Raw genomic sequence first — 25,642 nt, 5'->3', positions numbered from 1 at the left:
CTCCAGTGTCTTCACGCACTTCCGTGCCTCCAAGCGCCCGAGCGCCATCACGCACTTCCGTGCCTCCAAGCGCCCGAGCGCCATCACGCACCTCCGTGCCTCCAAGCGCCCGAGCGCCATCACGCACCTCCGTGCCTCCAAGCGCCCGAGCGCCATCACGCACTTCCGTGCCTCCAAGCGCCCGAGCGCCATCACGCACCTCCGTGCCTCCAAGCGCCCGAGCGCCATCACGCACCTCCGTGCCTCCAAGCGCCCGAGCGCCATCACGCACCTCCGTGCCTCCAAGCGCCCGAGCGCCATCACGCACCTCCGTGCCTCCAAGCGCCCGAGCGCCATCACGCACTTCCGTGCCTCCAAGCGCCCGAGCGCTATCACGCACCTCCGTGCCACCAAGGCGCCTGAGCGCCATCAGCACCTCAGTACCTCGGCACCTCAGTGCCTCTGTTCCTCAGCACTCCGGTGCCTCAGCACCATAGAACCTCAGCACCTCGGAGCCTCTGCACCTTAGTATCACAGAACTCCAACACCTCAGTACCTCGGTGTCTCAGCACCTCAGTGCCTTCAGCACCTCAATAATACCAGCATCTCTGTACCTCAGCACTCAGCACTTTCACTAGTCTTGTTTTTCAGGAGACCTTCATCATTCCTCCGTGCTTCCTGCTTACCGTCTTCATCCTGTATGAAGAAGACCTACATCCGGCCATCTCTATTGCGACCCAGTAGCGGTTCCTCTTCCCTGTCACCGGAAGAAGCCCCGAGTCCACAACACCCTTCGACCAGGTCAGTGATACTGGGAAGCAGACTTCCTCAGCAGACAAGACCTCCACCCAGGAGAGTGGGGCCTTCACCCGGAAGTGTTCGGGTGCTTGACACGTTGTGGGGAATTCCACAGATCGACATGATGGCCTCTCGTCTCAACAAGAAACTCAGGCGGTATTGTTCCAGGTCGAGAGAGACACAGGCAGTGGCGGTGGACGCTCTGGTGAATCCATAAGTTTATCAGATGCTATATGTGTTTCCACCACTTCCATTGATCCCAAGAATTCACAAAAGAATAAAAAGAGAAAAGGTTCAAGCAATTCTCATTGCTCCGGATTGGCCGAGAAAGGCTTGGTACGCGGATCTACTGGAAATGCTCCTGGAGGATCCGTGGCCTCTACCTCTTTGAGAGGATCTTCTGCAACAGGGGCCGTTCATCTATCAAGACTTACTGCGGCTATGTTTGATGGCATGGAGGTTGAGCGTCAAATTCTAGCCTGGAAAGGCATTCCGGAAAGGGTAAATCCTACCTTGATCCAAGCCAGAAAACGGGTAACGTCTAAACATTACCACCGTATTTGGAGAAAATACGTCTCTTGGTGTGAAAACAGAAAATTTCCTGTGGTGGAGTTTCAACTGGGACATTTTCTGCTTTTTCTGCAGTCAGGTGTGGATTTGGGCCTACGCCTGGGCTTCATAAAAGTCCAGATTTCGACCTTATCCATTTTCTTTCAGAAACAATTGGCTTCCCTCCCTAAGAATCAGACGTTCTTGTAAGGTGTTCTGCACATCTAACCGCCCTTTGTGCCTCCCACGGCACCTTGGGATCCGAATGGGGTGTTGCAGTTTCTACAATCTGAATGGTTTGAGCCTTTACAGGTAGTTGACGTAAAGTTTCTTACATGGAAGACCGTCACACTGTTGGCCTTGGCTACAGTATGATGTGTGTCGGAATTGGGGGCGTTGTCTCATAAGAGCCCCTATTTGATTTCTCATGAAAACAGAGCTGAACTCGTCAGCAATTTCTTCCAAAGGTGGTGTCTGCGTTTCATATCAACCAACCTATTGTGGTCCCGGTGGTTACCGACACCTCTACTACTTCAAAGTCCCTGGATGTTGTGAGGGCTTTGAAAATCTATGTGAAGTGGACAGCGCGTCACAGAAAATCGGACTCGCTGTTTGTGCTCTATGATCCCAATAAAATTGGGTGTCCTGCTTCAAAGCAGTCTATTGCTCGCTGGATCAGGCTTACTATCCAGCATGCTTACTCTACGGCAGGTTTGCCGGTTCCTAAATCTGTACAGGCCCACTCTACTAGGTTGGTGGGCTCTTCCTGGGCGGCTGCCCGGGGTGTCTCGGCTTTACAGCTCTGCCGAGCGGCTACTTCGTCAGGTTCGAACACGTTTGCAAAGTTTTACAGGTTCGATACTTTGGCCTCTGGGGACCTTCAGTTTGGTCAATCAGTTCTGCAGGAACCTCAGCACTCTCCCACCTGGTTTGGGAACTTTGGTATGTCCCCATGGTACTAAATGTACCCCAGTATCCTCTAGGACATAGGAGAAAATAGGATTTGAATTACCTACCAGTAAATCCTTTTCTCGTAGTCCGTAGAGGATACAAGACGCCCGCCCAGTGCTTCGTGTGTTCCTGCACTGTTACTTGGTTAAGTATTGTTGTTGGTTCAGCTTTTGCTGTCCCTCGTCAAGTTTGGTTAGCATGTCTTTCCTCATGTTTCTGTGTGCTGGTTCGAATCTCATCACTGTCCTTTAAATCCTTCTCTCAAGGTATGTCCATCTCCTCGGTCACAGTTTCTAGACTGAATCTGGTAGGAGGGGCATAGAGGGAGGAGCCAGTGCACACTATTGAATTCTTAAAGTGCCCAAGGCTCCTAGTGGACCCGTCTACACCCTATGGTACTAAATGGACCCCAGTATTCTCTACGGACTACAAGAAAAGGTAATTAAAATCCTATTTTTCCTTGGCAACTTCTCCACTGGCTTACATCTCCACACTTTTCACTCCTTTATGAATAGACCCCAGTGTCCATCTACTTATCTTACAGTTGGGGAAAGTTTCCCCTGCACTAGAATGACTAGTTGGGAAAAACATGTTTGACTTTCCCAACTAGTTGGATCATTGCTGGCAGTTTCTCAGCGTGTGGGAGACAAAGGTTGATGATCATTTGCTCCCACACTATCATTCCAACCAGCCAACTAGTTGGCTGGGTGGAATGAAATCGTTCTGATGTATGGCCCATATTACTGATAGCCTACCACTACCAGTGACGAGCAATGAGAATAAGCCCAACAGCCGTCTGTGCATACTGATTGCGCTCCCACCCAACAGGGACTTGGTAACGTGAATGCTTCATTAAGGCCGGAAAGGCATTTTCTGGGTCCCCATTACCAGCAACGGAGTCAATAGCATTAACGTGTAGGCAGTGCAGTGACAAAGAGTCTATGTACTAATGCTTGGGGGCCTATTCGTGAAGCAGTGAAAAGTGTGGAGAAGTGAGCCAGTGGAGAAGTTGCCCATGGCAAACAATCAGTACTGACGTAACATTTATCATTTGCATACTATGAAATTATACAGAGCAGCTGATTAGTTACCATGGGCAACTTCTCCATTAGCTCACTTCTCCACTCTTTTCACTGCTCTTCATGAATAAACCCCAAATAGAGAGATAAAGATGGAGAAAAAGTACCAGCCAATAAGCTCCTAACTGCCGTGTTACAACTACTGTGTTTGAAAAATAACAGGATCTGATTGGCTAGTATTCTATCTCCTTCCACTTTCTCTCTCCAAGGCTTAGTACACAGGGGGTCATTCCGAGTTGATCGCTTGTTAGCTGATTTTTTGCAGCGCTGCGATCAGATAGTCCCCGGCTGGGGGGGGGTATATTTCTGCTTTGCAAGTGTGCGAACGCTTGTGCGGCAGAGCGGTACAAAAACAGTTTGTGCAGTTTCTGAGTAGGTCTGTACTAGCCGCTGCGATCACTTCAGCCTGTCCGATCCCAGAATTGACGTCAGACACCCGCCCTGCAAATGCTTGGACACGCCTGCATTTTTCCATCCACTCCCTGAAAACGGCCAGTTGACACCCATAAACGTCTTCTTCCTGTCAATCTTCTTGCGATCGGCTGTGTGAATGGATTCTTCGTTAAATCCATCACCCAGCTCCGATCCGCTTTGTACCTGTACGACGCGCCTGCGCATTGCGGAGCATACGCATGCGCAGTTTTGACCTGATCGCAGCGCTGCAAAAAATAGATAGCGTGCGATCAGGTCGGAATGACACCCATAGACCCCAGAGTTAAGTTTACCAACATTTGCTAAATGACCCACAAGACCATCTGGAGAATTAATAGAGTGCTCCAGAGGGGGTTTATTTACCTCTGATTGCCCCCTGTCCATCATAATAGTTATGCCTCATGCTAAAATAAAGCCCACTATATTTTATAACTTGAGAAATAAAGGAAAGCTATGACTATAGGGAACGCTGAACAGATGATGCTGTCTGAGGTAATTGCCAAAGTCACACAGCCGTCATCACGGTCAGCAGCCAGCCCAGCACACACACACAACAATCCAGGTTGCTAGTTGCTACTGCTGTGCTGCAGACTGCCAGACACTCGCTCCCTCCGACCCGGCCGTCCCTGCTGCTGTAGGGCAGTGCCTCCGCCCCCAAGCCTATGCGCACCCACGTATCCAGTCCGCTGCGTGACGTCACGGGACTGGAATGCGCTTCCTGTGGCGAGGCCGGCGGCGGAGGAGGAGAAGGGGGCGGGGTTCAGGGCGCGGGCACGCTGCGTCACCGCGCAGCCGTACCCGGAGACCGTTACGACCAGTGACCGCGTCAGACACACAGCGAGCGGCACGGAGAGGAGGCCGCTGACACCGCGGGGACCATACCGGAGCCGAGCCTCAGTGATCCCACCGACCGCCCCTGGCTCTGCCACGGCTGTGAGAGCGCCATCCCGGAGGTGAGCTGTCTATATGCATCAGTGCGTTATCCCCGTCACTGGCCGTGCAGCGGAGACCCGGAGGGACAGAGCATAGTGCGGCTCCGGGGCTCCCTGTGTCTGCGGACTGTGCTGTTGGTATATAAAGCAGATTAGCGGTGGAACTACAAGTTCGAGGATGCCCTGCCCATGCTGGGTTGAAGGGTTGTCACTGAAGCAGCAGCTCCATGTTGCCTGTGCATAATGGAGGGGTCCCAGTGTGCGCTGTACGATGCCCCGGGCGCCTGTGCTGCCGCTGAGATTGCACCGTGTCTCCCTATCTGTACATCATGTCTAGAGGAGATCTGCCCTGTCCTTCCACCCCCCAGAGGCAGCAGCAGGGAGTTTTCCTGTAGGAATGTGCAGTGGGAGGGGAGCACAGGACATCCTGGGAGTGGTGGTGGGGGTCGTCACTTAGCCCTGCTGTCCTCCTGTTTATTTATGGCACTATCCCACTACCAATAAAGCACACATGTCTGAGGACTGAAATACCCATTCCCCTCGTCTGTCTGTCTGGTCCCTGCATAGATTGTATTGTACATAGGTCATCTTTTCCTACTGTATATGATCTTTTGTAGTCATTTGCATATAGTGAAGGCCTGGGAAGACTGCTTTGTATGTTTCTAATAACATTGTCATAGAGAAATGCTGGGAGTTGCACAACCCTTTTACACGTTGCCAGCCTAAAATTCCATTTGCAGTCTTGATCCTCAAATGTTTCCAAACCTGGCTCCTCTGAAGCACTTTCGTATATACATATGTTGCAGACTGAGCAATTGGTGTCCTACCTACTTTCACGTTCCTGCATTTGTTGAGTGTTGTAGATTTTGTCCCATGTACAGTATTAGTAACTTCCTGTGTTTGGTGTGGTTTTATGTATAGCGTGTGATTGGCGCTCAGGAGCTGATGTGTCAGCACTTGTCCCAACCTGTTGTTTTTTTCCTCCCCTCAAGGTGTGTTTTTCTGATCTTTTGTTTTACAGACGTGTAAAAGGCCTCTTGAGGCTACTTCTAGACAACTGACTTTATGGCTGACTTCTTAAACATTTAACATATATTATTGTAGATTTAATTAAAATTTTTGTTTTAACCTATATTTCAATTTAAGAATGTTTTGCTTGAATTAAGGTCAGTTATGTGTAGTTACGGTTGCCATTCAGGATAGCCAAACTACTGTAAATATCTGCCACGTACAATTCATAGCATTAATGCCCATATTATGTACGGAATTCTGCTTATTCCTCATCTGGCAAAACTACTTTGGATTGTGTTTTATTACCCCATTTCTTAGGGGAAGTTTATAATACAAATTATAACTTCATGGGAATGTCAGATCGCCATGTTATGATTAGTATAATATAAATCCAGCTAAAGGTAGTGCTGAAACGGTTTCCATGCCTAATATAAAAGCTCCAAGTCTGTGTACGCCAGACGCCTAAATATTTTTTTCCCCAATAATCTGGAAAGGTCTCTCATCTGGAACGCTTCCATTGATGATGCTGTTAGAGTTATTGGATACATTGTTTTATTTGCCAGTAAAAGCCACAATATTACCGTTTCAATAAAAATTAATGTCCCCCTGTGGTACTTGCACCTCAATGGAGCAACAGTCACCTGCAGAGGAAAACAATTCAATCACCCCCATATTGCTGTGTAATAGCACCTTCTGCATACTTACCCCATGATGGTCACTATGGAATTAATGTACAGTGTTCTCCCCAGATTTTTTTTTCTTTTCCGTGCCAGATGGCATTGAGGTAGCCAGGGAGAGGGGGGAGCCACAGATCAGAGGAGAGCAGAAGTGGAACCCTATCACAGCTGGTAAGCAGCAGCACATCCTGCACCCTCCTATCCGACATCATACTTGCTATTTGGTGGGCACTGTGTAAGAGCAGGGAAAGCTGTGAGGCTACAATGCTTGCCTCCAGTGCAGAGTGGGGCGGGGTGGAGGCGGAGGGGTCGGACAGGGCGGAGTCAAAGGGAACACCTGTACCAGGCCCTATGGATACGCTGCTTAGTGCCCGACAGGGATATGAGCCGTCTTGTCCAAATAGGGCAGTGATCGGTAGACGGTGTGGGTGCAGCCTCAGAGTGACAGGAGCCTCTCACACACAGTGACTGTGTGCCCGCTCTACCAGGTCCAGCTCTGTTGCAGGATTCCTGTGCTCTGCCACGGCCTCTTTTGGTGGGGTGTGAGGGCCGCATGGCTCCTGCTGTGCGTCGTCCGGGTCTGGATACTGGGGAGTGCATGACAAATGAGTCACTCCCCGGGGTAAGAATGGCTTGGTGAGGGGATACATCTGGCTCCAAGCAGTGAGCTGCACTGTGACACATCCAATACATTGGGCTGCCCTGATGCTTCTGTGTAAAAGGTCAGTGCAGTGCAACTTTTGGCTGTGTCACAGTGCTGAGCAGTAGGGAAATCTTGCTGGGCAGACCTCTGGGAAATATAGCGTAGTATGTACACTGTTTATAGATGCAAGTACTCTTGAGTGGCCAGTAATTCTGAGCATTCATTTGGATATATTGTAGAGGGGTAGTTAACCCTGTCCATGAGAGCTACAAACAGTTCACATTTCCAGACCACCTAGCTGGTGCACAGGTGTAGTCATTACTGTCACATTTTGAAACGTGGTGTATTCATTCCTAAAAGACACCTTCTACAGATCCACATGTGGTGTGCAAAACATGAACTGTTGGTAGCTCTCGAGGAGCAGGGTTGGCTACCCCCATATGTAGAACAACATTGCTCCTTTACCTGCGCTCCTCTTTATTGTTGCAAGGTAAAATGAGCTTGGTTGTAGTTTGCTGCTGTTATGAGCGTTGTGACACCAGTTAGATGGCACATTTTCCAGAATAAAATCTTCCTCTCGGATGTGAATCATTTGTGGCATTGCTAAGAATTACGGTAGAAGAGCATCACAGAAGTTTGTGCGTACCAATATGGGCAGCGAATGAAAATCTGCGGAATTGCAGAGTAAACTGGTAACTGGTGCCCATTGCATTTAATTTGTAGATTGTCTGACTGCTTGAATGCTGTCTTCGTGTACAATTTCATACTATATGCGGTATCCTGTTAGCCCTGATGCCAATTTGGCCAATCATACATCGTGATATCCGGCCATTTTGATCGATGTTCATTAACGCGGTATGTGTGACATTTGTGTGTCTTCCCATGTTTGCATAGGTTTCTTACCACAGTCCCGAAACAAACTGTTGGGTTGATGGACTGTTGAAAAAATTACTAGGTTATGCTGCATTCAGATCGCAAATGCCGGATCCTACCCGGTAAGAGAAACGTGTACTTACCGGGTGGGATCCGGCATTTGCGCTCCGTTGCTGGCTTTCCGACCCGGCAATATACCGGGTCGGTTGCCATAGCAGCGGGGGGCGCAGCAGCAGCAGGGGTGGAGGCGGCGCTGGGAGATGAGCTCATCTCCTGCGCCGCCTCTGCCTATGCTGTGAATGGGAGCCGTGTCGCATCGGAACGGCTCCCATTCACACTGCGCCTGACCCGGTAATCAACCCGGTAATGACCCTTCTTTTTTACCGGGTTGAATTACCGGGTCAGGCGACCCGCTAATTCACCAAAGGACCTTTCACATCGCACACGGACCCGTTTCGACACGGCAGTATGCCGTGTCGATACCGGGTTTTTAGTGCGATGTGAAAGGGGTATTAGTGTAGTACATAATTTAATTTAGATTAAGCGCCAATGATGTAGGTACTGATTGGAACAATTCAATTTTTCTGTAATATGGAGGTCGATTCTATTCGGCAACTTAAGAATAGCGCCGGGAATTAGCTCCCGACGCTATTCAATTCAGCTGCTAGTGACCCGCAATTGTCTGGAATTCTTCTCTCATCCCAGGGGGATGAGAGAAGAAACCCGACAAAAGTGCTGCCTCGCGGCCGGCGCGAGGCTGATTCTGTCGGGAATCAGCCTCGCGCCAGGGAGTTAAGTCGGAGAATGCCCGTTCTCCCGACACTTCAACCTTTTTAGTCGCGAGAACGGGACATCGCCGACTTAACTGGAGCTGAATTGAATAGCGTCGGGAGCTAATTCCCGGCGCTATTCTTAAGTTGCTGAATAGAATCGACCCCATGGTGTTGCTATATAAACATTTACAGCAATGAAAAAAATCTATTGTGCATTTACAGATGTGTCCACTCACATTTAGCCTCCCTGCACGTTAAACAGTTCTAGTCTTGGCATGCCGTGACATGGTAGTGCAGAGCATCTTTTTTTCATGCAACTTTTTCCATTTAAATGCATTAATCACAAAACAATGCGAACAGGGCACACAAGCAGCTTTTGACGATTTAAATTATATGCGGCATGCCTATATTCTGTGTGTGACCACGGCTGTATCTGCATACAAATTGCTACACTACAGTGTTTTCGTATGCAGATACAGGTGCAGTTGCACACAGAATACAGTCATGCCACATATCATTTTAACAAGCAGAGTCTGCTTGTGTGTCCTATTTCCAAAGTGATGCGAATAAGATGCATTTTTGTCAAAAGACGCTGATGCTAATAGTTGCTTACTCACGCCAGGCATCTCCCACTGTGTGGCGTATTGAGGCTAGATGTATGAGGACACATCTCTATGTGAATGCTATTGATTGCTGGTTTATGTAAGGCAGCTTACTTTTAATGGTCCATTGAGTACACACTTCTATCCACAATTTTGTGTTACGATATTGTACTCGTACTGTGAGCATTTCTTTGCAGTTTACATCGATTCCGGAAATGTACGGCTCAGAATTAATCACATCGACAGGTTGATACAAGCAGTGAATAGATCTGTGGTTATAAGAACAGGCCAAAAGTTTAATTTTGTGGCTGCTTACTTGGGCAGCTCTAAAGGGGGGTACACACGGAGAGATGTATACTTCATAAGCACGGATCTCTCCGTGTGTATGCCCCGTAGCAATAGCAATGCGCAGCCCCGTGTGTCGCTATCGCCGGTACTAGATTGTGCCTGCATGCAGGCACAATCTAGTTACATCGCTCACTTCACCGCTGGGTGAAGTGAGCGTCCCCCCTCGCTCGACACACACCGCGATGTGTGCTGAGCATTCTGTGATAGATCGCTCAGCACAGATCTCCCCGTGTGTGTGCCACCCTTAAGGCAGTATTTATTAACCTTTTTATATGTTCGTACCCCTTCAGTTTTCATAATATTTTCTTGGCCAATTGTCAATTATTTCTTATGTTATTATGTGTGATTTTTTTTTTGTAGCAGAAATTGAATAAATAGGCCGTTAGCCTTATGAGCTTTTACCTCCCTCTTAATATTTAAAAAAAAATTAAAAAGTATCAGTCCCAATCTCGCTAAGTGTAACAATTACTAAATCGATCATAAAAATCATCAATCCATGCCATTCACTCATTAAAGAATATTACAACGACCATAATAACTTCATAACTTTATTCCCATAAAAAAAACACAGAAAGATATACTTCTGCTGTAATACTCAGTGCACACACAGAGATAGGTAGAAGTGGCTCTTCTGTTTTTAGTCAATGTTGATGCTGAAATTAAATTACAGAATTATAAACCCCACATCTGCACACTGCAATTCCTCGTTTTACACAGTCTCCTTTATATCAGTGCAACATATTTTTCACAGTGCAATATAAAAGTAAAAAAAGGAACATGTGACCATAACTGTTTGACCACACAAAGCCTCACTACAACAATATAAACCTGTTTCCCTATTATCCAAAACGTGACCAGGTAAACGTTCTTGAGGGGCGATTCAGTTGTTTTTGGGCATCTATTTTTTACATCTAAACGGGATGTTTAGATGCCAAAACAAAAGTCAGAATTTGTTTTTGGGTGCCTATGCAAATTGTGCATGTTATACCTAAACAGACAGTGTAAAATGGCGAAACCAGTCTATAGTCCTGCTTTGGGCGTCCAAACTCCATTCTCCCAACATCAGGAGGCTGGAAAAGAAATGTAACTCCTGCAGCTAACGGGTGTCTAAACAGAACAGCAATTGAATTGCTCTATTTTGTGCTCCCTAATTGTCACCACTTTGGTACCCAATACTGGTGGCAGTGCTGGAATGGAGCACATATAAAACACACATGGGGGATTCAGTTGTGGTGCATACCACCTGCTGGGTGTCTGTACGAATCAGTGTATATTGGAGCTATTAAATTGTTGCTCTGATCAGACGCATATAAACTTCGGCACACACACTTTTTTTCTTGTAGCCTCCCGAGGTGCGAGGAAAGAAGCTTGAACAGCCCGTCGTTTTGTAGCCCAAACCAGGACTTTAATACTGGTTTCAGTTGCGTTAAATGCTAATAGGATGTTTGATTGGACCAACAGTTGAATAGCTCTGATAGACGCCCAGCAGGGGGTGTGCACCATAATTGAATCACCCCTACACTACAAAGAAAATGACTATAAAACCGCGCGAGGCAAAATATACGCTTGGTTAAGTATCCTTACTCTATGGTGTATATGATAAGCCAACATTTGTTAAGGGGGGTACTCACGGGAGAGATGTGTGCTGAGCGATCTTAACACAGACCGCTCAGCACACATCTCTCACCCCGCTCAGCACAGCGCGATGTGCTGAGCGAGGGGGAAAGCCGACGGGGGGCCGCTCACTTCACACAACGGTGAAGTGAGCGACCCGCTAGATTGAGCCTGCATGCAGCTCAATCTAGCATCGGCGATACGCATCGCTATCGCTGGGGGGCATACACACGGCAGATCCGTGCTTAAAATCTAAGCAATCTAGCAAGATTGCTTAGATTTTAAGCACGGATCTCTCCGTGTGTACCCCCCTTTACAGCTTAAAACGTATATAATGTTGGCAAGTACAACTTCGTTCATATCTACAGAATATTCCTCTTAGGGGCGATTTAATTGTTTGAGAGAATTGGCTCTTATCTAAAGTGTCCGGAGCTAATTCAATTGTTTTGGGTGGCCAGCCCTGAGGCTGCTCTTATCCCGAATTTTCGCTCACACCCTCCTAAAGTGTGAGTAGAAATCCATGTAAAAGTAGTGCTTTGGGCTCATTGTGTGTGTCAGTTGTGCAGCGCACCCGACACAGGAAAACCTGCTTCCCCTGCATTAGGGTATGAAAATGCGGCCATCGCCACAAGCTCAGGGCTGGTCACGCCAGCAATTGAATTAGACTGGACTGAAGTTAATTCTCTCAAACAATCAAATGACACTCAGATCTACAATTTAAAATATATAATCCAAGCAGATCAGCCGAGTCTATCCAGGTCACGGTTCAGTGGAAAAGGGTCCTTGAAAAAATAACTTGGGTAGCTACCAGGGTCGGACCCGGAAAGGACTCGGGTTACATTGCAGTGTAAACAGGTGACCTGGCTCATCCAACCCTACACTCGCTAAAAGCCTATGGAGAGCTGGCTCACCGGCGCTTGGAGATTGTCATATCCAAGTTCCGGTAGAGGGAAGGCCCGCCACTTACCTGGGTCGAGTCTGTGATGTGAATCGCGTTTCAAGCCCCTATGACACAGGTTGAAACCTGCATTCAGTTAACCGGTCGGACTCAGATTTTTAGTGGAAAAGGGATATAACCTCATTACCCAGCACCTATGCCTAGGCATTACTTTGGGCTCATGTTCTTCATAAGTATTGTAAACCACAAGAGAAAAACATCTAATTTTGAATTCAAAATAAGAATTTACTTACCGATAATTCTATTTCTCGGAGTCCGTAGTGGATGCTGGGGTTCCTGAAAGGACCATGGGGAATAGCGGCTCCGCAGGAGACAGGGCACAAAAAAGTAAAGCTTTACTAGGTCAGGTGGTGTGCACTGGCTCCTCCCCCCATGACCCTCCTCCAGACTCCAGTTAGGTACTGTGCCCGGACGAGCATACACAATAAGGGAGGCATTTTGAATCCCGGGTAAGACTCATACCAGCCACACCAATCACACCGTACAACTTGTGATCTAAACCCAGTTAACAGTATGACAACAGAAAGGGCCTCTTAAAGATGGCTCCTTAACAATAACCCGAATTAGTTAACAATAACTATGTACAAGTATTGCAGATAATCCGCACTTGGGATGGGCGCCCAGCATCCACTACGGACTCCGAGAAATAGAATTATCGGTAAGTAAATTCTTATTTTCTCTATCGTCCTAAGTGGATGCTGGGGTTCCTGAAAGGACCATGGGGATTATACCAAAGCTCCCAAACGGGCGGGAGAGTGCGGATGACTCTGCAGCACCGAATGAGAGAACTCCAGGTCCTCCTTTGCCAGGGTATCAAATTTGTAAAATTTTACAAACGTGTTCTCCCCCGACCACGTAGCTGCTCGGCAGAGTTGTAATGCCGAGACCCCTCGGGCAGCCGCCCAAGATGAGCCCACCTTCCTTGTGGAGTGGGCTTTTACAGTTTTAGGCTGTGGCAGGCCTGCCACAGAATGTGCAAGTTGAATTGTGTTACAAATCCAACGAGCAATCGACTGCTTAGAAGCAGGTGCGCCCAACTTGTTGGGTGCATACAATATAAACAGCGAGTCAGATTTTCTGACTCCAGCCGTCCTTGCAATGTATATTTTTAAGGCTCTGACAACGTCCAACAACTTGGAGTCCTCCAAGTCGCTAGTGGCCGCAGGCACCACAATAGGTTGGTTCAGATGAAATGCTGATACCACTTTAGGGAGAAAATGCGGACGAGTCCGCAGTTCTGCCCTATCCGAATGGAAGATTAGATAAGGACTTTTATAAGATAAAGCCGCCAATTCAGATACTCTCCTGGCAGAGGCCAGGGCTAGTAACATAGTCACTTTCAATGTGAGATATTTCAAATCCACCTTTTTCAATGGTTCAAACCAATGGGATTTGAGGAAATCTAAAACTACATTTAGATCCCACGGTGCCACCGGAGGCACCACAGGAGGCTGTATATGCAGTACTCCCTTGACAAAAGTCTGGACCTCAGGGACAGAGGCCAATTCTTTTTGGAAGAATATTGACAGGGCCGAAATTTGAACCTTAATGGATCCCAATTTGAGACCCATAGATAATCCTGATTGCAGGAAATGTAGGAAACGACCCAGTTGGAATTCCTCCGTCGGAACCCTCCGATCCTCGCACCACGCTACATATTTTCGCCAAATGCGGTGATAATGTTTCACGGTGACTTCCTTCCGTGCCTTAATCAAGGTAGGAATGACTTCTTCTGGAATGCCTTTCCCTTTTAGGATCTGGCGTTCAACCGCCATGCCGTCAAACGCAGCCGCGGTAAGTCTTGAAAAAGACAGGGACCCTGCTGTAGCAGGTCCCTTCTCAGAGGTAGAGGCCACGGTTCGTCCGTGAGCATCTCTTGAAGTTCCGGATACCAAGTCCTTCTCGGCCAATCCGGAACCACTAGTATTGTTCTTACTCTTCTTTGCCGTATGATCTTCAATACCTTTGGTATGAGCGGCAGAGGAGGAAACACATACACTGACTGGTACACCCAAGGAGTTACCAGTGCGTCCACAGCTATTGCCTGTGGATCTCTTGACCTGGCGCAATATTTGTCCAGTTTCTTGTTGAGGCGAGACGCCATCATGTCTACAATTGGTCTTTCCCAACGGTCTATTAACATGTTGAAGACTTCTGGATGTAGACCCCACTCTCCCGGATGAAGATCGTGTCTGCTGAGGAAGTCTGCTTCCCAGTTGTCCACGCCCGGGATGAACACTGCTGACAGTGCTATCACGTGATTCTCCGCCCAGCGAAGAATCTTGGCAGCTTCTGCCATTGCACTCCTGCTTCTTGTGCCGCCCTGCCTGTTTACATGGGCGACCGCCGTGATGTTGTCCGACTGAATCAACACCGGCTTTCCTTGCAGGAGAAGTTCCGCCTGGCTTAGAGCATTGTAGATTGCTCTTAGTTCCAGAATGTTTATGTGAAGAGACTTTTCCAGACTCGTCCATACTCCCTGGAAGTTTCTTCCTTGTGTGACTGCTCCCCAGCCTCTCAGGCTGGCGTCCGTGGTCACCAGGATCCAATCCTGAATGCCGAATCTGCGGCCTTCTAATAGGTGAGCCTTCTGCAACCACCACAGAAGTGACACCCTTGTCTTTGGTGACAGGGTTATTCGCAGGTGCATCTGCAGATGCGACCCTGACCATTTGTCCAACAGATCCCTTTGGAATATTCTTGCATGGAATCTGCCGAATGGAATTGCTTCGTAAGAAGCCACCATTTTTCCCAGGACTCTTGTGCATTGATGTACTGACACTTTTCCTGGTTTTAGGAGGTTCCTGACCAGATCGGATAACTCCTTGGCTTTTTCCTCTGGAAGGAAAACCTTTTTCTGAACCGTGTCCAGAATCATTCCTAGGAACAGCAGACGAGTTGTCAGGATTAAATGGGATTTTGGAATATTCAGAATCCACCCGTGTTGTCTTAGCACCTCTTGAGATAGTGCTAAAGCTGTCTCCAGCTGTTCTCTGGACCTTGCCCTTATTAGGAGATCGTCCAAGTATGGGATAACTAATACGCCTTTTCTTCGAAGAAGAATCATCATCTCGGCCATTACCTTGGTAAAGACCCGAGGCGCCGTGGACAATCCGAACGGCAGCGTCTGAAACTGATAGTGACAGTTTTGAACAATGAACCTGAGGTACCCCTGGTGTGCGGGGTAAATCGGAACGTGTAGATACGCATCCTTGATGTCCAAGGATACCATAAAGTCCCCTTCTTCCAGGTTCGCTATCACTGCTCTGAGTGACTCCATCTTGAACTTGAACTTTTTTATGTAGAGGTTCAAGGACTTCAGATTTAGAATAGGCCTTACCGAGCCATCCGGCTTCGGTACCACAAATAGAGTGGAATAATACCCCTTTCCTTGTTGTAATAGGGGTACTTTGACTATCACCTGCTGAGCGTACAGCTTGTGAATGGCTTCCAACACCCTCTCCCTTTCGGAAGAGACGGTTGGTAAGGCAGACTTCAGGAAACGATGAGGAGGATCCGTCTCTAATTCCAACCTGTACCCCTGAGATATTATCTGCAGGATCCAGGGGTCTACCTGCGAGTGAGCCCACTGCGCGCTGTAATTTTTGAGACGGCCCCCCACTGTCCCCGAGTCCGCTTGAGAGGCCCCAGCGTCATGCTGAGGTTTTTGCAGGAGCCGGGGAGGGCTTCTGTTCCTGGGAAGGAGCTGCCTGTTGGTGTCTCTTCCCTCTTCCTCTGCCTCGTGGCAGGTACGACAAGCCCTTTGCTCTCTTATTTTTGTAGGAGCGAAAAGGCTGCGGTTGAAAGGTCGGTGCCTTTCTCTGTTGGGGAGTGACTTGAGGTAAAAAAGTGGATTTCCCGGCAGTAGCCGTGGCCACCAAGTCTGATAGACCAACTCCAAATAACTCCTCCCCTTTATACGGCAAAACCTCCATGTGACGTTTTGAATCCGCATCGCCTGTCCACTGTCGTGTCCATAAGGCTCTTCTGGCTGAAATGGACATAGCACTCATCCGAGATGCCAGTGTGCAAATATCCCTCTGTGCATCACGCATATAGATAAATGCATCCTTTATTTGTTCTAACGACAGTAAAACATTGTCCCTATCTAGGGTATCAATATTTTCAATCAGGGATTCTGACCAAACTACTCCAGCACTGCACATCCAGGCAGTTGCTATAGCTGGTCGTAGTATAACACCTGCATGTGTGTATATATTCTTTTGAATAACTTCCATCTTTCTATCTGATGGATCCTTAAGTGCGGCCGTCTCAGGAGAGGGTAACGCCACTTGTTTGGATAAGCGTGTGAGCGCCTTGTCCACCTTAGGGGGTGTTTCCCAGCGCGCCCTAACCTCTGGCGGGAAAGGGTATAATGCCAATAACTTTTTTGAAATTATCAACTTTTTATCAGGAGCAACCCACGCTTCATCACACACGTCATTTAATTCTTCTGATTCAGGAAAAACTGTTTGTAGTTTTTTCACACCATACATAATACCCTGTTTTACGGTATCTGTAGTATCAGCTAAATGTAACGTCTCCTTCATTGCCAAAATCATATAACGTGTGGCCCTACTGGAAAATACGTTTGAATTTCTACCGTCGTCACTGGAATCAGTGCCCGTGTCTGGGTCTGTGTCGACCGACTGAGGCAAAGGGCGTTTTACAGCCCCTGACGGTGTTTGAGGCGCCTGGACAGGCATTAATTGATTGTCCGGCCGCCTCATGTCCTCAACTGACTGTTTAAGGGAAGATAAACCATCACGTAATTCCACAAATAAAGGCATCCATTCTGGTGTCGACCCCCTGGGGGGTGACATCTGCATATTTGGCAATTGCTCCGCCTCCACACCAATATCGTCCTCATACATGTCGACACCACGTACCGACACACACCGCAAACTCACAGGGAATGCTCTAATGAAGACAGGACCCACTAGCCCTTTTGGGGAGACAGAGGGAGAGTCTGCCAGCACACACCACAAAGCGCTATATATACAAGGGATATCCTTATATTAAGTGCTCCCTTATAGCTGCTTTAATATATATATATATATAGCCATTAATGTGCCCCCCCTCTCTGTTTTACCCTGTTTCTGTAGTGCAGTGCAGGGGAGAGACCTGGGAGCCGTTCTGACCAGCGGAGCTGTGACAGAAAATGGCGCCGTGTGCTGAGGAGATAGGCCCCGCCCCTTTTTCGGCGGGTTCTTCTCCCGCTATTTTTCCAGTCAGGCAGGGGTTAAATATCTCCATATAGCCCCTATGGGCTATATGTGAGGTATTTTTAGCCTTGTATAAGGTTTATATTTGCCTCTCAGAGCGCCCCCCCCCAGCGCTCTGCACCCTCAGTGACTGCCCAGTGAAGTGTGCTGAGAGGAAAATGGCGCACAGCTGCAGTGCTGTGCGCTACCTTATGAAGACTGAGGAGTCTTCAGCCGCCGGTTTCCGGACCTCTTCACGCTTCAGCATCTGCAAGGGGGTCGGCGGCGCGGCTCCGGGACCGGACTCCACGGCTGGGCCTGTGTTCGATCCCTCTGGAGCTAATGGTGTCCAGTAGCCAAGCAGCAAATCCACTCTGCATGCAGGTGAGTTTACTACTTTCCCCCTAAGTCCCACGTTGCAGTGATCCTGTTGCCAGCAGGACTCACTGTAAAGAAAAAAACCTAAACTAAACTTTCTCTAAGCAGCTCTTTAGGAGAGCCACCTAGATTGCACCCTTCTCGTTCGGGCACAAAATCTAACTGGAGTCTGGAGGAGGGTCATGGGGGGAGGAGCCAGTGCACACCACCTGACCTAGTAAAGCTTTACTTTTTTGTGCCCTGTCTCCTGCGGAGCCGCTATTCCCCATGGTCCTTTCAGGAACCCCAGCATCCACTTAGGACGATAGAGAAATCTTATTTGGCAAAATGCTGTTTTCTAATTCGTTTTGCTTTCACTAGTTTCACATTTTGAGCTTCTGAATTTTTTCAGTCATTGTGTTACCACATTTATTACCATAGCTGCTTCTTATATATATGCAGTGTCATGTCTCTTTTGTTCTGAGTGCCGCCGTTCAAGATTGGTATATATATATATATATATATATATATATATATATATGTATGTGTGTGTGTATATATATATATATAATATGTATGTATAGTGTGGTGATTAGCAGTTTCTGTCTGCATGTGTCATCAGTGAGTTCCTTAGTTGCAGTTTATCACTGCTCAGTGGTGTAAAGCAGGAGCTGTGAGACTGCAGAGTGGCCAGGATTCACTTTGTGATCTCTTGTTCCTATTTTCTCAGGTAAGCTGGCCATATTGGGGTCAGTTCAATTCGGCAACTTATGAATAGCGCTGGGAATTAGCTCCCAACGCTATTCAATTCAGCTCCAGTTAAGTCGGCGATGTCCCGTTCGCGCCGACTAAACAGGTTGAATTGTCGGGAGAACGGGCATTCTCCGACTTAACTCCCCGGCGCGAGGCTGATTCCCGACAGAATCAGCCTTGCGCTGGCCGCGAGGAAGCACTTTTGTCGGGTTTCTTCTCTCATCCCCGGGGATGAGTGAAGAATTCCCGACAATTGCGCGTAACTAGCAGCTGAATTGAATAGCGTCGGGAGCTAATTCCCGGCGCTATTCATAAGTTGCCGAATTGAATTGACCCCATTGAGTTGCTTATTGGCATAATGTGTGCCTTTATAAAATCAACTAGATGTCGGATAAGTCCCTTGGGGGGGGGGGGGGGGGGGGGGATTCAGTAGTTTTTTCACAGCTGTTGCTCCCGTCTAAAGGCCCATACACACGGTGAGATTCAGGCTAAGCCCGATTCTCACTATACGACTGGCTATTTCGGCATCACAAGCACATAATGACTGTGCTTGCGATACTGACTATGTGCGATTTTGGCTAAGTGTCAATTTTAACTATCTCTTCTATAGAGAGAGTCAAAATTTACTTGCCTGCACTATATAGTCAAAATCGTAAGAAAATATCTCACCGTGTGTACACACCTTAAAGGAACCGGAGCTATTCAGTTGTTTGTGCTGCAGAGTCCTAATGTAGCGAGGATGTAGCGCTCAAATGTACTGTGATTAGCTGCATAAAGTGGTTAAACTCATACAAACCAGTGATCGCGCTGAGCGAAAAAAATTGTGGGTCCTAGGGACCCCTCACTATAAAAAAATTGGGGTCCTACTCCACAGTTTCTGGGTCCCATCACACTTTATGAGGGGTGAGGGAAGGCTGCAGTTGGGACTGTGCGGGGGCCAGGTGGCATTTAAGATAGAGGGGTTAAAAGCAAGTAGCAGTTGGGGCAGAAGCAGGGAGAAGTTGGGGTAGAGCTGGGAGTAGAGGGGGCTTTAAAGGCAGGCAACACTGGGGGTAGGGAGAGGTTAAGTTCAGACAGTAGTTGAAACAGTGTTGGGGTGGCTAGTGGCAGGCAGAGCTGTGAGTAGTTAGGGGTTAATTGTAGATAGCAGCTGTGGCAGTACTGGGGGGCAAGCAGGGAGTTAGGGGCAGGAAGTACTGGGGGTAGGAAAGAGGCATGGCTAGATAGCAGCTGGGGCAGTAGTGGGGGCATGGAGGGGGTTAGGGACAGGCAGTACTGGAGGTAGGGATGTGGCTTGGGTAGATAGCAGCTAGGGCAGTACTGGAGAGCAAGGGGGGGTTAGGGGTAGAAGTACTGTTAGGAAGGGGGCATGGTTAGATACTGGGGGTAGGAAGGGGGCATGGGTAGATACAGTGGGTAGGGGGTAGCTCGGGCAGTACTGGGGGCAAGGAGGGGGGTTAGGGGCAGGAAGTACTGGGGGTAGGGTAAGGGTAGATGGCTGCTGGGGCACCAGAGACACGACCTCTACACACGTGTGTGGCTGGCAGCGGGGACCGTGGGCGTATATGACAGCACCCCTATAGTACTATACACATCTTACCAGGTGCCGAGTGCGGGAAGTAAGGCCGAGGAAGTAGCCGTTGCTGTGTGTGGGCACTCTCCAATGATGGCATCCTGGTCAGCGGAGCTTCAGCCAAGGAGAGGATGCTGAAGCGCTGGGTTTGTAGGAGGGGTGACGGGCAGTATCTAGGAGGCGATGTCCGATGCTCGGCAGATGCTTCTTTCGGGATTCGTGAAACGGCTCTGCGCGTGACAGCTCGGCCGGTCTCTGTCACAGGGAGAGGGTGAAGGCTGAAGACAGACATTCTGCTGCCCAGGAGGTACGCTAGCTGCTGCTGTGTGGGTCAGTGAATTCTTAGTGCAGGACCCGCTCATTTTTAAAACTGGATCAATTCGCTATAACACGTATTTTGTGATCACTGGAGGGTGTTACAGAGAGAGAGGGGAGGAGCAAGAGAGAGGGTGGGGAGCGAGTGAGTGTGTCAGAGAGGGAGTAAGAAAGAGAGAGCGTGTCAGGGAGAGAGAGTGAGAGGGATTTAAGAGGGTGTCAGGGAGAGAGGGAGAGGTGCATGAGAGAGTATGTCAGGGAGAGAGATGGAGAGGAGCATGAGAGTGTCAGGGAGAGGGAGGGAAAGGCTCATGAGTGTGTCAGGAAGAGAGTGAGAGGCACATGAGTGTCGGGGAGAGAGAGGAGCAAGACAGAGTGTCAGGGAGAGGCGCATGAGAGTGTGTGTCAGGGAGAGAGAGGGAGAGGCACATGAGTCAAGGAGAAAGGGAGAGGCACATGAGAGAGCGTCAGGGACAGAGAGGAGCAAGACAGAGTGTCCGTGAGAGGGAGAGGCACATGAGAGAGTGTCAGGTAGAGAGGGAGAGGCAGATGAGTGTCGGAGAGAGAAGAGCAAGGCAGATGAGTGTCAGGGAGAGAGAGGAGCAAGACAGTGTCAGGGAGAGAGAGGGAGAGGCACATGAGAGAGAGAGAGAGAGTGAGTCAGGGAGAGAGAGGGAGAGGCACATGAGTGTGCCAGGGAGAGACAGAGAGGTACATGAGAGAGAGAGTGTCAGGGAGGGAGAGAGGAAGAGGCACATGAGAGAGTGTCAGGTAGAGAGGGAGAGGCAGATGAGTGTCAGAGAGGAGCAAGACAGATGAGTGTCAGGGGGAGAGAGAGAGGAGCAAGACACAGTGTCAGGGAGAGAGAGGGAGAGGCACATGAGAGAGTGAGTCAGGGAGAGGCACATGAGAGAGTGTCAGGGACAGACAGAGAGGGAGAAGCACATGAGAGAGAGTGTCAGGGAGAAGCACATGAGAGAGTGTCAGGGAGAGAGAGGAGCAAGACAGAGAGTCAGGGATAGCGAGGGAGAGGCACGAGAGAGAGAGTGAGTCAGGGAGAGGCACATGAGAGAGTGTGCCAGGGAGAGACAGAGAGGTACATGAGAGTGTCAGGGAGAGACATAGAGGGAGAAGCACATGAGAGAGTGTGTCAGGGAGAATCACATGAGAGTGTCGGGGAGAGAGAGGAGCCAAGACAGAGTGTCAGGGAGAGGGAAGGAGAGGCACATGAGAGAGAGAGGCACATGAGAGAGTGTGTCAGGGAGAGGCACATAAGAGTGTCAGGTAGAGAGAGGTGCATGAGAGAGAGAGGGGAGCAAGATAGGAGTGTCAGAGAGAGAAAGTTAAATATAGAGGAACAAGACAGTGAGTGTCTGTGAGGGGGAGGGTTGGGCAGCATGAAATATACTACCAACTCCAGCAGCTCAGGCACAGGTCTCTGATGGGGGCGGGCAGTTCATTGCACTTAGCTCCGCCCCCTAATTACCCACGAATCGCGGCATGCACTGCATGTATTAGGTGCAGGCAGAGCAGACTGACTGGGCCAGGCTTAGTGCCCCCCCCCCCCCTCCCTGCTGCATCCTCCGTGCCGCGATACACAGGCTGCAGCCACCGCGGAGGTTTCCAGTCAGCAGAGTGCTCAGATCCTCCTCTCTCTCCCTTCCTCCTCGGCCAGAAGTGAATGGCGCTGTATACTAGATCAGGTGGCTGGTCCCAGGGGTGGATCCAGCCATCCAGGAGGCACAAAAGCGTCCAATCATGCTGGGGGATGGAGAAAGGGAAAGGTACATTCCTCCGGCCGGACAGCCTCACCTCCTCACTCAGCGACGCGGACACCTGCCAGTGCACTATAATGAGTTAGGCTGACTCACTGTCTTGCATAATGCCTCCTGCCGCGAGCACTTTATTGAGCTTAGATCTGCCCCTGCTCCCTCTGTCTCTGCTGAGACTTCCGATCGCAGCAAGCACCACAAACCGCTGCTGTCACTGACTGCTGTGACAGCAGGATGATTCCTGTCATATGCGCGCGGAGCAGACGGTGAGGGGAGGCGGGCCGGAGAACAACACACTCCATGGTCTCCTCCCCTTCCAAGTTCCTCCCTCTGCTGCCGTGGAGACGGAAACTGACTGACAGCGCTGCTGGTCAGAGCGCGTCCTGAAGGACCCTGCGTTTTTTTGTTTTTGAGTCCCCACCATCAATTCTCGGGTAAAATACGCGCCATAGCGCATTTTTGCGATCACTGCAAACTACACGATCGCACCTCAGGAAGCTGCAAAACAGAGATCTGCTATAAGTAATGGGCACCTAGGGGCATGAACAATTAAGTAGCTCCAGCGAAAAAACAATTGATTTCCTCACCCTTTTAAAATGTAATAATTTGGACATTCACGTCAGTCCCTGCCACAGTGGAGATTACAATCTTTATTTCCAACCACATGTACACATACATTCCTGATAGGGTTCATTTTTTTGGGAGCCAATTAAACTACCAGTATATTTTTGGAATGTGGTAGGAAACCGGAGTGCCCGGAGGAAACCCACGCAAGCACGGGGAGAATATAATGGGTATATTGTTAAGTAGTAAGAAGATGACCTCCGTGAAACTGTTGGTGTTTTCATCATTTGACTCCAAGACCAGAGCACCAAATGACTGCATTATTTTGTTCAGACGGAGTGGCATGATCAGCCTATTGGCTTGTTTCAGAGTAGTATGCATACACAGTGGTATGCGTACTACTCTGATTGTTGTGGATCTGTGCATGTGCAGAACGGTACTGCATTGCCACTTGCAGTTCCTCCAAGCCACAGCATGCTTGACGTGCTGCAGCTGTTTAGGGGTGGGGTGTGGTTGGCCTACGTCCCTGGAAACGGGGCACGTTGCCCATGTTTCCTGGAAGTGCCAAGGACAGGATCTGCGTTGGAGGACGCATATGTTCTGGCCTTGAAAGCAGGCATGAGGCAGCCAGTGTGAGTAAGCTTCGGCTGATGGTTGCGATTGTTATCCTATGCCGCGTTTTCATACTCGGCAGTTGGATATGCGATGCTGTCAGGGGTGTCCTTTTTTTTTCAAGACCTCCCCCCACACACACACCGCAGCTAATGGGTGTCTAAACAAAGCAATAATTGAATAGCTCCTTTTTGCGCCTCCTAGTTGTAGCTGCAGGGCAAAACAATTGAATCGCCCCCTCAGTCTGTGATAATACAGCCACCTAGTTGGGCCAATTTAATTGTTTTACCCCACGGCTACCACAAGGGGGCACAAAATGGAGCAATTAGATTGTTGCTCTTTGGGTGTCCGACTGGGCATTTGGACAGGTTTAGCCGCTCTAGGCGTTTAAACTCTGGTCTGTTTGGGCGTGACATGCGCAATGTGCATGGGCGCCCAAACGCAATTGAATTGGGACAATTGTTTGAGCGTCTAAAAAGTCCTGATTAGATGGGATTTTTAGATACCCAAAACTTTTGAATCTGCCCCAGTGAATGCAGTACATCCATAAATGGTAACTATTGTAAATGTTAGAAGTTGCACACATTGAACAACTGTCCTGCAGGGAATCCAGAATTCTGTGCAGTTGTTCTCTGTCCAAATAATAGGTAGTACCAATAATAAGCATGTCTGATAAAAAGGAAACCCGCTAAAACTGTTTCTATGGTCCAGACGTACTGGTTCTTCATGACTGTATTAACTGTAAATCTTAGCTAAAGTAAAACTTGGTGGGTTATATCTTTTTTTTTTTTTTTTCCCCCAGTTAATTACAGTACCAGTCAAAAGTTTGGACACGCCTTCTCATTCAATGGTTGTTTTAATTATTTTCTACATTATCGATTAATACTGAAGACATCAAAACTATGAAAGAACACGTGGAATTTTTGTAAAGAAAAGTATTAAACAAATCAAAATATGTTTTATATTTTATATTCCTCAAAGTAGCCCCATTTTGCTTTGATGACAGCTTTGCACACTCTTGGCATTCTCTCAATCAGCTTCATGATGTAGTCTCCTGGAATGGTTTTCTAACAGTCTTGAAGAGGTTCCCAGAGGTGATGAGCACTTGTTGGTTGCTTTTCCTTCACTCTGCGGTCCAACTCATACCAAACCATCTCAATTGGGTTTAGGTGATTGTGGAGGCAAGGTCATCTGGCGCAGCACTCCATCACTTTCCTTCTTGGTCAGGTAGCCTTTTTATAGCCTGGAGGTGTGTTTGGGGTAATTGTCTTGTTGAAAAACAAATGATGGTCCTAGTAAGCCCAAACCAGATGGGATGGCATGGCGCTGCAGAATGATGTGGTAGCCATGCTGGTTAAGTGTGCCTTGAATTTTGAATAAATCACGAGCAAAGCACCCCCACACCATCACAACTCCTCCTCAATGCTTCACAGTGGGAACCACACATGCAGAAACCATCTGCTCACCTTCTCTGCGTCTCACAAAGACACGGCGGTTGGAACCAAAAAATCTCAAATTTGGACTCATCGGACCAAAGTACAGATTTCCACTGGTCTAATGTCCATTCCTTGTGTTTCTTGGCCCAAACACTTCTCTTCTTGTTGTTCATCCTCAGTAGTGGCTTCTTCGCAGCAGTTCGACCATCAAGGCCTGATTCACGCAGTCTCCTCTGAGCAGTTGATGAGATTTGTCTGCTACTTGAACTCTGTGAAGAATTTATGTGAGCTCTAATCTGAGGTGCTGTTAAGTAGCGGTTTCTGAGGCTGGTAACTCTAATGATCCTCTGCAGCAGAGGTTACTCTTAGGGTATGCACACATGGTGAGATATTTTCTTTCGATTTTGACTATATAGTCAAAATCGCAAGAAAAGTTATTGCAGATCGCAAGGTGAAAGTCACCTTGCGATCCTGATGCGTGGTCCCGCCAGGTTGACATAGCAAGAAAAGATAGACCGTGCAGGCAAGTCAATCCTTGCTAGATCGGTGTACTATCTAGTTTATCTCGCATGTCAATGACATCTCGCATAAGCCAAAATCTCACATAAGCCAAAATCGTAAGCACACACATTCCATATCTCAAGAAAAGTTAGTCAAAATTTGTGCTATCTGGGCTCCAGGGAGGTCAAGGGAAATTGCAAGTGAAAATCGGGCATAGCAAGGATCTTACCGTGTGTACACACCCTTAGTCTTCCTTTCCTGAGGCGGTCCTCATGAGAGCCAGTTTCATCATAGAGTTTGATGGTTTTTGCAACTGCATTTGATACGGAAAATTTC

The 25,642-nt window shown here is 48.4% G+C and overlaps 1 protein-coding gene across 2 annotated transcripts in view; it reads left to right on the top strand.

Annotated features, from left to right (window-relative positions):
* The first annotated feature begins 4,551 nt into the window (after positions 1–4,551).
* ITGB1 (integrin subunit beta 1) overlaps positions 4,552–25,642 on the top strand; it is a 144,989-nt gene continuing 123,898 nt past the window's right edge. The window contains exon 1 of one of the 2 annotated variants that reach the window (XM_063922103.1): positions 4,552–4,741. The gene's annotated coding sequence lies outside the window, so the exon portion shown is untranslated. The remainder of the gene's footprint in view (positions 4,742–25,642) is intronic. The other variant, XM_063922104.1, reaches the window with a different exon arrangement.

Source organism: Pseudophryne corroboree, chromosome 5 (genome assembly GCF_028390025.1).
Source record: "Pseudophryne corroboree isolate aPseCor3 chromosome 5, aPseCor3.hap2, whole genome shotgun sequence".
NCBI lineage: Eukaryota > Metazoa > Chordata > Amphibia > Anura > Myobatrachidae > Pseudophryne > Pseudophryne corroboree.
This window is presented reverse-complemented; position numbering and strand designations above follow the sequence as displayed.